This window comes from Cantharellus anzutake (assembly GCF_015039405.1).
Source record: "Cantharellus anzutake strain C23 chromosome Unknown EI90scaffold_6, whole genome shotgun sequence".
In the NCBI taxonomy this organism is placed as follows: Eukaryota; Fungi; Basidiomycota; class Agaricomycetes; order Cantharellales; family Hydnaceae; genus Cantharellus; species Cantharellus anzutake.
The window spans coordinates 14478-26568 of record NW_024066956.1 but is presented as its reverse complement, the minus strand read 5'-3'; positions in this window follow the sequence as shown (position 1 = coordinate 26568).

The window sequence follows — 12091 nt, the reverse complement described above, 5'->3', positions numbered from 1 at the left end:
TTCTGCACCCTGTGCAAGCACGGCCCCGACGCCAGCGGGGCAGGCGTCGGTGATCACCCAGACACGGTACTTGTTTTGGTCTTCTGAATCCGGTATATCCCAGATTATGGGCTTTAGAATCGGCGTCTTGCACGCGATTACTTTGATCTGCGTGAAACATTTTTCGTGTAGGGCGCTCCAGCGGAACGGCATATGGCTGGTGCATATGGATTGCAACGGTCCAGTGTATGCACTGACGTTGGGTAGGAATTTCGCTAGGTACTCAATGAGCCCTAGGAATCGCAGAACCTCGGTGTGGTTCTCTGGCGTTCGCCAGTTCCTTATTTTCTCTAGTTTGTCGGAATCTGCGTGGATTCCGTTTGAGTCCACTTTACACCCCAGTATGTCGAGTACAGGGGCGAATGGCTCAAATTTTCTTGGGCTTACATAGAGCTTCTCGTCCCTTAGACGAGTATATATCCACAAGAATTTCTCGTTGTGTTGCTTCACTGACGTAGTTCCAGTGAAGATGTCGTCGAACCATACGTGGACGGCTCGACCGATTTGGTCTCTTAGGATCCAAGTCAAAACGCGCTGGAACGTGGAAGGGCCGTTACAGTCCCCTTGTTGCAGCACGTTCGATATGAAAGTACCGTATGGGGTACTCATCCCCGTGTATTGTACGCAGTCCAGTTCGATACGAATCTGTTCGTACGCGTCTGTCATATCGATCTTTGATCGATAAGTTACCCGAGCCATACTATCCATGATGAAACGCATGTCAGGCATGGGCGTGACATCGAGAATGGAGTTCGCGTTGCGATTTCTCGCATCGATTACAGTCCGTAAAGAACCGTCCTTCTTTGCAAGACAAAGAAGTGGAGCCGCCGTTGCGACCACCTTGCGTTCCCACCACTGGGCTCGCTCATAACGAGCGATCTTCTCTCGAAGCTGCGGTTCGAGAGCCTGAGGGCACGTAGCCCTTCTTTCTATATATTTTTTATTCGGATCAATCAAGTTGATCCGGTGGTTAACCTCCCTGAATGGAGGTAGGACTTCAGGGGCTGGCGCCATGACGTCTTTGAAACGTTCACGCCACCAATTCCTGAGTGGCACGAATTCGGGGTCTGTCATTGGCAGACCTTCTAAATGGGAACAGTCAGGAAGCCTGAGATCTTTCGACCTCGGGCTTGGCCAGTGATTGGGCCACTGGGAGGTATCCGCGTTCTTTTGAGCGGAGATGGCAAGGACGCGTGGCGAAGGGTTTCCAGCCTTCGCCGTATTGCGTCATGCCGTCTGTTTAGCTGACAGTTCGGATCTCGGTGCACGGGGAAGTTTGGGGCGACCGCGTGCAGCAGCCCCCACTGAGGTTTTACCCCGTTCCGTCAGGACATCAAACGTTTTGATGTCGCCCGTCTTTATGTGGACGGTGTGAGTTTCGAAATTGAGGGACGCTCCGTTGGCATTCAGCCATGGAGCCCCGAGAATGGCGTTGTAGCGGTCAATGTTGACGACGTCAAAATAGTGAGTAGACGTAACCCCGTGAATGGTTACGGGAGTATTCGTGCCGTACATTATGCACGAACGACTGTTTTTGGTCCCCATCTGGAGAACCAAGGGGTTTGGCAACTCGAGCAGTGGAATGTGAACTGCTCGGACAAAATCTGGAGATAGGGCGTCTGTTTCAGCGCCACTATCAAATAGGACAAAGGCGTTTACCCCGGCGATGTTAACCTCGCCGGTGAGCGTCCGCCTTAAGTCAGCGCTGCGGTTTTCAGGGTATTTACCCGCCTCTCGTGAGATTCTAAACTTCGCGTCGAATATTGGCGGGATTTTCTTCAGAAGCTTGTTAGGCACTGAAGAACTCGTCACACTTTGCGTTGACGGTTTCCCCGATGAAGATTTTGGGACCGGTATAACACCGTCCCTTTTGTAGGTCTTTACTGCGTCGTCGACAAGCTCAGCTACTATCTGCTCATCAGATGGCAGTTTGTCTGCTTGCCGAGCAGACGCTAATTTAATGGAGAAGTTTTCGTCCGTGGGATCCACGAACGTCATAGCACCGACGAACATGTCGGCGTCCACTTCTACGTACTCCTCCTCCGCCTCAGCAAGGAGGTTGGGATCGTATGGGTCGTCCACGAGTTTATCGTCGAACGCCTCATCGTCGGCCATATAGTCCTGCACCTCTGCAGGATCTTCAACACCTTCCGGTTCTTCTACAGGCTCCGAGTCCTGTAGGTCTCGTTCGTCAGACTCGACCGCTATGTTGTACATGCGCGGTTTGGGCTTGTCATGATTTGGGCAATCACGTTGATAGCCTATTTTCCCGCATTTAAAACAACGCGGTTTCCCATCCTTATCCAAGGATGGCGTCGATTTCGTCGCTGTAGACGACGTCGATTTCTCTGTTTTTGGAGCCGGCGAATAGCTCGCACGGAAGGTTGGGCGTTGTCCGCTCTTCAGAGCTGACGTGTTTCCCCCGAATGTGTTTTTGTACACTTTCTTGGCGGACGAAGAATCAGCAGCTTTTTTGGGTGCTGCTGCGGCGTTGGCTTGTTTTTGCGTCATTTTTGACACGGCTGGCGCTTGCGAGTCGTTACGATACGCAGAGATCGCCTTAATTGAATCGTATGCATGGTCCAGGCGGAGCACGGCGGTCCACAACTCGTCTTTCGTTGTGTAGTCCACGGAAATGTCATGGCGCATAACCATCTCCCGACGCATTTCGCCAGGGATGGCATTCAGGAAACGTTCATTGAACGTTGCCTGGTCAGGAGGCGTGATCATCTCCCCAGCTGCACGATACAGCTGGTTATAGAAGTGTTTGATTCCCTTCGCGGAATCGTATGAAAGTGTTTTGAACGCTTTCGTGGATGCTACTGCTGCAGACTTCTTGATGAAGGTGCAGATAAGGATCTCTAGTAGATCCCAGAATGGGGGGTTACCCCGTTCTGCACTCCAATGCGTATATAGTGCATCAGGAGGTCTTGTGCCTCGCCTTCAACGGCGGTTGTCAAAGTGTGGACGTGAAACTCGTTGTAAGCTTCACCCTTCCACCCACACGACGACATATAGGCTAGCCAGGAGTGCAGCCAGTTGTGGAATATCTTCGAGTTATTCTCTCCAGACCATTTGATGGTCGGAGTCAGTCCCTGCATCTTCTTGAGCAGTTCTGGGCGTACATCTGCAGGCAGTGGCTGCAGGATTCGGACCTCCACACTTCGGCGTGCAGATTCAAGAAGCTGAGTCATGAACTCAGATGGATCAGGCACTACTTGTGCCGCCGGTGCTGCGTATGAACGCATGGTTGAGTCAAACAAACCGGGTCGTACAGACGAGCGGTTTGGAAAGTTGGCTGAAGGCTCCCGTTTTGCTTCGGTGCCAAATAGGTCAGGAAATGGTGGGTTGGGCCAGGACGAGCCACCCTCGCCACCATCCTCGTCATCACCATCGCCACTCGGACGGCGGGGCCTTCTTCCCGAGTTAGACCTAACTTGGTCTACACGCCTCTTGCCCCCTTCTGGAGCCGCAGGCGGTTGTGAGAATCGGTGGTAGTTATCCAGCACTCGTCTGAGTGCTGTGCCGTGGGACAGTCTTTCGGGGTCTTCACCGTTTGCCCCACGACCCACGTTGTATACGAATGCTGCGTCTGCATCCAGACGGGCGTTAAAGTCAAAAGTAGATTCGCTGAGACTACGCTTAGCGAAGATAGGTCTGACCTTGGCGGGCTGTCCGCCAATGTCATCTACACGATCCTGGACGTAGATCGGGCGTTTTTTCCGTGCGTAGTAATCGTACGGAACACTGGTGGCTTCCGCGTCACCGTCTTCCTCTTGTATCATCTCCACAGTGGCCTTCATCGGCACTGCTTTCTTTCTCCCGTGGTCGGGAGGGAAATTACGCGTTTGAGTAGCGTCAACGCTTGGTATCTTCACCCCACTGTTCGTGGGTTGGGACGACAGAATGAACGGCGCGGGCACGAAGCCTGGCCTGAAATGGAATGGAGAAGTTCCACTCTCCCCTGTAATCGATGATCCAGCCAGTTGTCCTGGGTCGATCTCCCTACCCTTTCCTTTGGCGTCAGTGGTTACTGGCGCCATCGACGGGGTAGGTGGCTTAGTTCCACTAAAGATAGGAACAAAACGTCCGTCAGATTCTTGTACCTCGACAGACGCGCGTGAACTTGTCGCCTCTGTGACGACGGCAGAGACAGTGGGGATCCCTCCAGGTATGGGGACCCCACTGATTGGTTGACCCGTTGGATTAACGGGAACTACAGGGACCTCTTGGGGCGCTTGCGCCTCCACAGCGGGTTTAGTGATTTGTTGACCCGTTTGATTAACGGGGACTACAGGGACCTCTTGGGGCGCTTGCACCTCAACAGCGGTTTTTTTCGTCTGGTCAGAGACGACGATGGGGTTTCCACCCGTTGTTGGGTTCACTGGAGGGTTTGCAGATGGGTTATCCACCGTTGCTGCGGGTGGCTTTGGCTCGTCGCGTCGAGAGAGCGCGAGGAGAATTTCGTTAAGTTTCTCATTAAGTCTTTCCTCCACCTTAATGATGTTACGATCTAGACAAGCGATGTTGTCGCTATTCCCAGAGATCTGGGTATTCATGTTACGGACATCGCCTCTCAAGTCGGCGATGTCGTCGTCGACTTGGTCGATGCGACTTCTTAGTACTCACGCCGTTTCAGACGCGAGGGAGTGGGTTGGGGATGGAGGACGCGACGCGCGCATTGGGACGAATGCCGCGAGAGTCTCCGCTGCGAGGGCTTCAGACGTTGTGACTTCGTCAACGTCTCTCATATAGGTGGGACGCGTCTGAGATGCGTCCCTGGGCCCTTGCAGGCCCAGATCGCCACCATCACTTGAGGTGGTGTCGTCTTCCGCCCTACGGCTAGTGGAGGGGCCGGCCGTGTTGGCGGGAGCGTTGGACGTGCTCCTGGTGTTGTATCTCCACGACATCCAGAAGAGGTGTCGAGTTGTTCAACAAGTTCGCGTGAGAACTTGATCGAAGTCGCGCATTGTCAGGGGCCGACGACGCGTGCGTTGCCAAATGGGGTTTCGGCGCCGGTAACGCGGTGCCGAGAATGGAAAGAGAATAAGAGCGTAAAAAAGTGAAAGGTTATCTTACTAGTTTGGGGACGGTAATGTTCCGTTCCCCCGTTCGCCTCAGGCCTCAGTAATCCGTCTAAGTATACGCTTGATTTGGCTGTATATTGACGGGGTAGAAGTAAAGGCTAATCTGCCTTTTACAGCTACCCCGAGGGTTTATATACAATCTTATACATTCTCGGCACAAATAAATAGAGAAGCTTCCGCGACGCTAAATTAGCGTCGCGACATAATTATTACACAACACAACATCAACTGATGTTGTGGGCGGAATATAGACATGGGCCGGGGCCTCACAGTACGCTTGAACACGTCCGCCCTATTGGACCCCAATTCTCTTTCTTTCTGTTTCTTTCGGTTCCTGTGATGGTCAATTTCTGTCAGGGTTCAGCACCCTGCCTTAGGGTGCCCCGGACTCCCCACCTACTTTACCCCCTTTTATTCTTTGACTGTTGCCTTGTTGTTGCCTTTGTGCATTGTGTACACGCACGCACGGGATAGCGTGGGAACTTTCTGAGCGAGCAGCTCGCCCAGAATGTTCCCACGGGTCACAGCCACAGTTCTGGGCGAGCAACTCGCCCAGAACGTTCCCATGCTTACTGGGCACTGCCACCTGGATGTTCCCTCCGGGTCACACTACACAACTCTAGGAGCTGTATAGTTGTGGGCATGTGACCCATTCCTTTATATAGCAACCATGCGGGGAGATGAGACCTTTACCCTTCTTCTCATCTCATGCCCCGCATAGTGTGAGGACAGGTTAGATGGGGGTTGAGGTCAGGGAGCCTCCGAGTCCGAGGCCGGGCCCTGACAATTTCCCGCTTCAAGGGGGAATGCCCCTGGCTCTCCTTTGTCTTCCAATTCCGGGGCCTCTGTCCCCCGCTCAAAAATGTTTTCCGCTAATGGACCACCCTCATTTTCTCTTACCAACTGTGATCCCTCTTTTGTTTTTCCCACTCTAATTGATTCAGGTTCTTCCGATTGTTTTATTGATACTAAACTTGTTAATAAACACAATTTACAGACCTACTCCGTACCTGCGATGCAGCTCTGCTTGTTCGATGGCACGACGAATCACATGATAACACATGCCGTCGATCTCCCCATCCACTTTGCTACCGGCGATGTTACCCCGACAACATTCTATGTCACCCCGTTGGATGGCTCTTGTGCTATCGTCCTGGGACACAACTGGCTTGCCCGCTACAATGCGTTGATTGATTGGGCAAAGAGCAGTATATCTTTCCGGACATCTGAACAACCCAGGCCGACCCCCCAGAGCTCTCCTGTAACCCCGCCGAGTGTAGTCCCTCCAGCGGACACACCGGCCCCCGCCGCCAACACGCCGTGTAACCCCGACCGCCAGGCCCCTTCCATCGAGTTTGTTAGCCCAGCGGCGTTTGCCTGGGCCGCAAAACTCGACGGTTCCGTAACTTTCAGCCTGAGCATCCCGTCTCGAGCAAGCGAGCTGCGCGCAACCGCGACCTCCGAGCCTGCCGACCTCGACGCCATACCAAAGGCCTATCATGAATACGCCGATGTGTTTAGCAAAAGCAAGGCTAACACTCTGGCACCACATCGTGAATTCGACCTGAGGATCGAGCTAGAGGAAGGTACGCACCCCCCGTTGGGAACCTTGTATTCCCTATCCCCGACCGAGCTTGAGGCCCTTCGAGCATTTCTCGACGAGCACCTAGCTACCGGCTTCATTAGGCCATCTTCGTCGGCGCACGCCGTGCCGGTGCTCTTTGTCCGCAAAAAGGACGGTTCACTCCACCTTTGCGTAGACTTTAGGGGCCTCAACCGGATAACCAAGAAGGATAGATACCCGCTGCCACGCATAGCAGACCTACTGGACGCCCCGAGCCAAGCCAAAATTTACACCAAGCTTGATCTGCGGCATGCATACCATCTTGTGCGTATCGCCGCAGGTGATGAATGGAAGACCTCCTTCCACACCTGCTACGGCTCCTATGAATGGCTAGTCATGCCATTCGGTCTCACCAACGCGCCCGCAGCATTCCAGCGGTTTGTCAATTCCATCTTTGCCGACCTCCTCGACGTCTGTGTTGTCGTCTACCTAGATGATATTCTCGTATACTCAGAAGACGAGGCCTCCCACGAGGAGCACATCCGAGAAGTCCTCCGCCGGTTACGGCAACACGGTCTCTTTGCAAACCCGAAGAAGTGCAAATTCCACACAGACACCACGGAGTACCTCGGGTACATCCTTTCTCCCAATGGGCTAACCATGTCCACAGAAAAGGTTAAGGCCATCCAAGATTGGCCCGAACCCCATAAGGTAAAGGACGTTCAGTCCTTCCTAGGATTCGCTAATTTCTATCGGCGTTTTATCCATGAATATTCCGATATTGTGGTACCACTGACCTGACTCACCCGCAAGGGAGTCCCCTGGGTGTTCTCTGATGACTGCCGCGCGGCGTTTCAATGCCTTAAGCGGGCCTTTACCTCTGCCCCCATCCTAACCCATTGGGTCCCCGACACACCGATTATTATCGAGACAGATGCCTCCGATTATGCAATATCGGGCATCATCTCCATCCGCTGCCCGGATGATGAGATACACCCTGTTGCCTTTCGGTCAAGGATGCTGACAGCACCGGAACTCAATTATGACACCCACGATAAGGAGCTTCTAGCCATCTATGAAGCATTTCGAGGATGGCGGCACTACTTAGAGGGCTCGGGAACACCCATCGACGTGGTCACCGACCACAAAAACCTGGAATATTTTTGCACCACTAAACTCTTGACCCGCCGTCAGGCACAGTGGTCAGAGTTCTTATCCCAATTCAACATGGTGGTCCGTTTCCGCCCAGGAAAATTGGGCGCGAAACCGGATGCGTTGACTAGATGGTGGGATGTCTACCCCAAAGAGGGGGATAGGGACTACGCTCGCGTTAACCCTCAAAACTTCAGACCGGTGTTCACGCAGGAGCAGCTCGCGTCCTCCCTAAGAGCTACATACCTCGCTGAACCCGTCCTCCGTGCAAGTTCCCTCGTTGACATCAACGCTATCCATAAGGACATCATCACTGCCCTTCCCCATGACCCCGCCGTTGCGGACTATCTCACCGCCACGATACCAGAGGATTCCCGCTGGTCTAGGGACGCAGATGGCCTCATAAGGCTAGACAACCGGATCTACGTCCCAGACGCCAACGACCTCAGGCTCCGCATGCTGAGATACAAGCACGACCATCCACTCTCTGGGCACTTTGGATGGAACCGTACCTTGGATCTTGTCCGCCGGGAGTATACTTGGCCGGGTGTGCGCACCTTCATTAAAGACTACGTGTCTTCTTGCACCGCTTGTGCCCGCGCCAAAACTCCCCACCACAAGCTGTACGGCCTGCTCAAACAGCTCCCAATCCCCAAACGCCTGTGGCACTCCATCTCCATGGACTTCATAGAACACCTCCCCGCCTCTTCTGGTTACACCGCCATACTAGTCATCGTTGACTGGTTGTCCAAACAGTGCATCTTCGTACCGTCTACGGACACCGTCACGGCGCCGGATTTGGCAAAGATGTTCTTACTCCACGTCTTCTCCAAGCACGGCGTTCCCTCCCACATCACCTCGGATAGGGGATCCGAGTTCATCTCCCACTTCTTCCGCTCCCTGGGCAAGGCCCTCGATATACGGCTACACTTCACCTTGGGATACCACCCTGAAGGCGACGGTCAAACCGAGCGGATGAACCAAACCCTGGAGCAGTACCTCCGCGTCTATTGTAACTACCAGCAGGACAACTGGTCCAAACTCTTGCCCCTCGCTGAGTTCGCCTACAATAACGCCCCGAATGCTACCACGGGGGTTTCACCGTTCTTCGCCAACAAGGGGTATCACCCCAACCTTGCCGTCCACCCCGAGCAAGATCTGACCTCGGCGCGAGCACAAGATTACTCGGTCGATCTCGACTCTCTCCACCAGTTCCTCCGTGAAGAGATGACCCATGCCCAGCAGCGCTACCAAGGCCCTGCAGACGCTCGACGGCTCCCCACACCGCCGTTCGACATCGGCAGCTCAGCGTTCGTCAAGGCCAAGTATTTCCGCACTACTAGGCCATCGGCGAAACTCGCTGAGAAGAACTTTGGGCCGTTTGAGATCATTGCGCAGCTGGGTTCTCATTCACGCACACTCCGCCTCCCCAACACCATGAAGGCTGTGCACCCAGTCTTTCATGTCTCCCAACTTGAGCCCGCGATACCCAATTCCATCCCCAACCGGGAACAGCCCCTGCCGCCGCCAGTTGAGATCGACGGCGAACTCGAGTACGAGATCGCCGAGATCCTGGACTCCAAGACTGACCGACAGTGCAGCTGCAAGCTGCTGTACCTGGTACGTTGGCTTGGGTATGAGGGTACTGACAAGGAAACCGAGTGGCTCCCCGCTATGGAGCTGGAACACGCCTCGGATCTCGTTGCCGATTTTCACGCACGATATCCGGCGAAACCGGGACCACAACACGCTTGACAACAGAGGATGGGATTGTTAGTCGGTAAAGGCAGAGTCTAACAACAGAGTAGAGTAAGAGTCAGAGGTACTAGTCTCAGCCTGCCCCGCTCTTTCCCCACCCAACCTTGCACCCCGTTCCTCAGCCTCCGCGTGTTCCCTCCTCGACCGCATGTCCATTAGGCGTCGTTCCTCAGCATCGGTGACGTATTCGAGTAGGCGGCCCGCTATAGCGGTCAGGCCCGTCAGAGTCTTGTTCACGGCCAGGATTGCCTCATGGATTCGCGCAAGGTGATCCTCAGTGGAACGCTCGCCCTCATCGTCCGATTCGTCATTGTCCACGTCCAAAACCTCCCCGTCCTCCTTAGGCCCCTTCACTTGTGGGCGCTTCGCCACGGGTGACGTCCAGTCCCCGCATCGACACTTCTGCTTCAGCCTCTGGCACTCGGCGCAAACTCCGCGATTGCCCGTACCCAAGACACAGGCAACCTTGCGCTGGACACAATGATCGCAAGGTGGGGGATCATCTCCCACTGTAGATGGTCGATTACTGGCCGCAGGATGCTGTGATCGAGACGATCAGGATGATCAGTAGCACCCTGCACCCCGATCAGTTGACCAGGACTACTCACCTTCCCTGTCACCGACTCAGCCATTTTCCTTCTCTTCTTCTCTTCTTCAGCAGCAAGACGAGCTGCTGCTAGTCGCTCTGCCTCGCGGCGAGCCTCTTCTGCGCAACGCAATTCCTCCATGCGATCAGCCTCAACTCGGCGCCGTCTGTGGCGTTCCTGGCGTTTCTGGAGCATGAGCTCCTGCTCGTCGCCGGAGTTGTACTGGAGGTCTTCAATTTTCCAGGACGAGAGGTCCATCGCGCGGACCTTAGGGGGCATCTTGGGTTGCGATAGCAAAGTTAAGTCCTTTTGTTCAGATCACTGTCGGAATCAAACCCGGCATAGGCCGCAGGATTCTCACGCATGCATGGGACTTCAAGGGTTCAGTCCCAAGGGGGGGATACTGTCACGACCCGGAAATTCCCACAGTCAGGTGATCACTCCCCACACCTTCTCCCTCCCCCGCTTTGACCCCATCAACCCCGCTGCCCGCCCGACGCCGCCTGAACAAGCCTGTCACCCTTCCCCGTCACCACTACCTGTTTCCACAGCCCGTCACGGGCCTACGAGTCTTTCTTTATCATGCTTGTTTTTCTTGATGGCCATACACGGCCATCCTTCTCCCACACTCTTTGTTTGTTTTCATTTCCTCTTAACCCCACCTGCAATCTCCGTGAGATCTGGCGACTTAATTCCATTCATTCTGTTATACTTAAATACCGGTTGTACACTACCTCGTACTGCAGTTCGAAAATCAACTAGGGCTACCCCCCCGCACTCTCTGTCTGACCCAGTCACACCTCCTGTGAAAGGTTGCTTACTATTTTGGGGACGGTAACGTTCCGTTCCCCCGTTCGCCTCAGGCCTCAGTAGGTCCGTCTAAACATAAGCTTTAATGAGCTGTATATTCAACGGGGTAGAGGTAAAAGGCTACCGGGCCTTTACAACTACTCCGAGGTATATATATGTAATTTACATATCTCGGCGCAAATAAATAAAGAAATAATAGCATCACTATAATGGGAATTATAGCGATGCAACATAATGATATCACTATAATCGGAATTATAGTGAAGTAAGGTTAATCCCTTACATCCTGCCTCCTGAAATATCAGGGCCATGTCAAGTACAAGGCGCAACGCTCACAAACGAGTCATTGAAGCCAAAACCCCTTTCCGCCGCGATTGTCATCCCCGCCCTTGACGGGCTGTTACGCCAAAGCAGCGGACCTTAACGGTCACCGATGGCGAGTCACGGTAACGTTTTCCCATGCTCTGACATATATGAATTATAAGGTGTTTCGCCATTTGAGCAATATCTCCGTCAGTTTTGAAGCTTTTAGAATGAAACAAAACCGTGGATAAAGTTAAGAAACAGTCCTTTCAGATGGTAAAAATATTACAGTCAAAAGTTTACTGGTTCCCGAGATATTTACATTTCTTTCCCAATGTTCCTTCTTATTCTGCCGTCTATGTGCTATTTTCTTGTTGTAGGGATATATTCTTTGAATATTACACCTATGCCAAGTTCTAGGCATGATTGTAGTAGATTAAATCTCATGCTACATGGGTGTAGATAATTTATAATGATCTAATGTCTGTCCAGTCTCATAAAGATCATGAGATCTGTTAAACGTCTGAACTTGTCACCTGTTCGTTGACTATTCTGATAGATCATTGTTTTATTCTTTGAATATTATTTCTCCTACAGCGTGCTCCAAGGAATTCAGGGTAGTAAGCAGTACGGTGTCAGGTTGTCAGAGAAATGCCGAGTTCACTGAGTCGAGGTCGACATCTGAGGTTGGGTTGCCTGCCATACCTTGACGTCACCACAACTCAATTGACATTACACAACCTCGGACTTCCCTCATCGAATCGTCCCTCTTGTATTCAGATGGAGATAAT